The following is a 4,384-nucleotide window of genomic DNA, read 5'->3' on the forward strand; positions in this document are numbered from 1 at the left end:
TTGGGTACAGTGATAGAAAAGAAAGGAAAATGTGCAAAAGAAGTTGAAAGTAGAGTGACACAAGGAAGAAAAGTAGCTGGTGCAATGAAGGCCTTGATAAGAAACAGAGGCTTGAGTGTTGCAGCTGCACAAGGCTTACATGAGGGAGCGTTAGTGCCAACTTTAACATATGGGTGTGAAACTATGGAGTGGCATGAAAATGAAAAGTCAAGAGTAAGAGCAGTGGAGATAGGACTGTTGAGCAATGTATGTGGGGTACAGAGGGTGGATAGGATATGAAATAATGTGATTCGTGAAAGGTGTCGATTGAGGAAGTCGGTGGACGCCAGAATCGAATAGAGTGTCCTGAGATGGTATGGTCATGTGGAAAGAATGGATAACAATAGAGTGGTGAAAAAGGTACACCTGAGCGAATCTGAAGGAGGGAGGAGGTGAGGCAGACCAAAGAGAAGGTGGAGAGATATGGTGGATGAGTGTTTGAGGAAGAGAGGTTTGGAAGTCCGTGAGGCTAGGGAACTGACAGGAGATCGAGCTGGCTGGATGAATTTTGTGAGGAGAAGTGCACGATCAGGGATTTTTGGCACCCCTTTTAACCTGGCAGTGTCTGGATTGACTCTGTCGAATACAATTATGTGAAGCTACAGAATGTGATGAATGTTTTTGGAGTATCCAATAGAGCCAGGATTCCGGGGGCTTGAATGATGAGTGAATGGAAGCGTGGCCCATTGGACTGGGCAATTTTGGTCTGTCTGGACATTGCTACTCCTTACCCTGCCCTTGGGTGGGAAAGGAGGTCCAGATGATGATGATAATACATACATATATATATATATATATATATATATGTATATATATATATTATATAAACTGCTACAACTGTGCTTAGCTGATTTTCCATCTCCTCATAAACCTAAGCTAACGAATGCCCTTCAAATATTTACTGGAACTAAATTACTAGCTAAGAAACCAGCTGCCCAGCAGCACCAGGATTTGAATTCTGGTGTTCTTGGACAGCTGATTCCACTTGACACAGGTATCTGACAACCCTTTGTGGGTTACTAGGCAAATGAATACCTCAGGCAAAACCTAAGGGAGCTGACTGTTAAAACCTGGATGATGCAGTGGCCTTGAATCCTAGGATAGTGCGTGAATCACTACCAGTGGCTCAAAGGCCAAAATTACAGAGATGAGTACTGTCGCCATGCACCACTTGGTATCTGTCTCCACCTTTACCTTTAGCTTTATATTTCTAATGCTGTGTGAGAACTTGATGAAATCTTTAACCCTCTCATGGCCATGACAATGCCACTAGTCTATTCCATCCAATGCACCATTATTTTACTCTGATTAGAGTTAATTATAGCAATGAGAAAATTAATTTATAATACTGTATACTGTATTTTCTTCAAAACTAACATGACTGACTTGTCAACACAATCTGGATAAGATTTGTAATACTGCTTGTACCGCTCATTTAAACAAAATCCTTCACATCTTCACTGATGATAAACTGTACTGAATACCTGTTACCTTTCCTCTACATGGATACTGAAAGCAAACCTGTTTAGGTGCAAACGAAACTTGGATACGATACATTTCTGTTGAATTTCTTTATGTGGCTACTTGGACATACAGCTTCTCAAGGTAGTGTCCTTGGTGCTACCATCTTTGGATACAACAGATGGGGTAGTCTGGAAACCAGTAGGGCACTTCAGACTAGCCTCTCTGGCAGCAATAAACATTATAGGCTACACACATTCTTTAATGTTAATTTTGTAAAAACTCAAACACACATCCCTGAAAAATGGTAACAGCCAATCCCATTACCTCCTGTAAGGAGTAAAGATGTCCAGAATATTTGGAAGGAAACTGATAGACAAAATTTATATAAAAATAATACAAACTACAATATTCATGAAACCTAGAATTTTTACCAGGCAATAAACTCTCCAACTGATAGAATTGCAAGGAATATTGTTATGGTACAGTAGTGGCCAACGCTGAAGAATTTACAGTTCTCCTCAGCTTTTTATTTCTCCCTGACCTTTCAAGTACAACACATTTAATATAGTCTGGTTAGTACCAGACTGACTGAAAAGGTCATACTCTAAGCTAGTCTGTCTTACAATATTAAATTCTTGAATCCAGCAACATCATTTTTAGTTGAATCTTGCTCCCCCCTGATGGTTTTATTCACCTTAGAAAAGACTTTTTAAACTGGAATGGATAGATACAGACTTAATCACCCCCGTCAAAACTAGATATAAATACCAGTGAGTATAAGAATCTGGTGACAGTATAATTAATATATATCCCTGAACTCAAAGGGTTAAACAGAACCTGCTATGAAACATACTATCATCTTAATGACCAAAACCCAATTATACTATTGCCTTCACATCACAGTCAATTAGAAAATATTAACCCATGCCCCCCAGAATTGATGGTTGGGGTCAGGTACATCTGAAACTGGCAAAAGAAATCCCATTATATATGCACATGGTTATCATAGCTCATCAGAGTTGTTGGTGGATAATCTCTGCAAGGTCTGGCTAACACAAAGGGGAATCTTATGAATTCTTAAAAGCGGTTTTTGGGCTATTCGTGCTTTTTTAAATGTGCTGAATGGTATAATGAATAATGTATATGCTAAAAATGAATATAAATGTATACTGTACTATAATGGTTAATGTATTTTTGTAGTAATTTTCTTTCCTTTGAATATTTTTCTGATATTCTCTAGATTCATCAAAGTTAAGCAAATATTCAGTCATTATGACATCAAAGTTTTCTTTTCAGTATCAGAATGTTCTTACATTCTATGGAAGAAATATTGCAATATGTCTGCCGAAAGGCAGGTATACTAAAAAGGGAAGAATGCTGTATCAATACATAGTAAAGAATTCACAAAAATTGTCCAGCCACTGTCACAGGTTGTGGTGTAATGAGATTGTAAGTGTATAGGCAAATACATGGGGAATCGAGAGATGCCAAATATGACAAGTTTCCCAAGGATTTTCCTGTAGTTTCTGGCAGTCCCATTTAGATCAATACCTTCAACAGTTTGGGTTTGTTGCATCTATTGATGCCCCCAGTAGTGAAGGGGTTAAAGACACACAAGGGTGGTTTGAAGAAATCCACAAAAGCAGTGCCTTAACACTCTCACACTGATGACCCCCACTTTCAGCACCTATTTCTGTTCTGTAGAAGTGGCTGGGGATAGTGATGTCAATTCGGCATTACGCTAAGTAGAAAAATGGATTATAATCAGACTTACTGCAACTGACAGTACCAGTCCCTCCCCCCCAAAAAAAAAAAATCTGCCTCCCACCTGTTAATTAAATTAAAAGGGCAACAGCCACCTCTAGTACCCCCCCTGGAGCATTAGGGACCAACACAAGACTACCAGAGTCAATAACATTTAACAGTGCAGTCAACCTACATCCCTGGTAGTGTTTTACAGTATACAATAAAAACTTGGATACCCCTAGAATTTGAAGCTTAGTGCATAAGCCATAGCCCTTTCTGACTGGACCACCAGGCAGTTACAAAAAAGCCTCAAGAACTGCATATGACCAAGCATACAGAGATCATCCATGACTGGTGCATCTGAACAGCCTTACATGTGAAAGAATGCAATTTGCAACACATAAGTAGCTGAATAAACTACTGGCTAAGAATCTCATCAACCTAAACTCATTCATTCATTCATCATCCAATCTTCCACTGCCCCATTATAAGCATGGGGACCTGGGGCTAGGCTACTTAGTCCGGACAATTTAGACGGCTGTGATCAACTGCCTGCATCTGCACTTCATTATTCAATACAAATTATAAAACTGACCAACCATTCACAAGAATAGAATACTAAGATTCCTGCACACACCAACTCTGCAAATCCAAGAACTGGTGGGCAGAACAATTGGGGCAAACACACCAATATCACAGACACCAGGATAAGTTTAATACTGCATGGATTTGGAGATTTTCTACTTAACCAGATGCAATGGATATTTAGTTGTGGTGAATAGGTATAAAATAAATGGTTTTTAGACTGTGTTGTTCAAATAATACATATAAATTATATTGTGAGAATCCTGAGATGTACAACCTATGGACACTAATCACGCCCATAAATGGTCATGATGATGCTTAAGAGAGACACCTTCACATGGAAGAACTGTACTGAGATACTGGACAGTGAAGAGATACCTAGTTTTACACAAGTCCCTTAACTCACTCCTTATGTCCTGAAAAGAGGATGGTCAACTGCTAGAGAAGAGCAACTCTAACTAGCAGTCTACAAGCCTGCGGCCACACCACCAACACCAAAAACAATGGTCATGATGATCTGGGTAAGCGTACAGCCCTACAAGCTAACTTC

This window comes from Coenobita brevimanus, chromosome 79 (genome assembly GCF_032717465.1).
Source record: "Coenobita brevimanus isolate Jiangsu-jjx chromosome 79, ASM3271746v2, whole genome shotgun sequence".
NCBI lineage: Eukaryota > Metazoa > Arthropoda > Malacostraca > Decapoda > Coenobitidae > Coenobita > Coenobita brevimanus.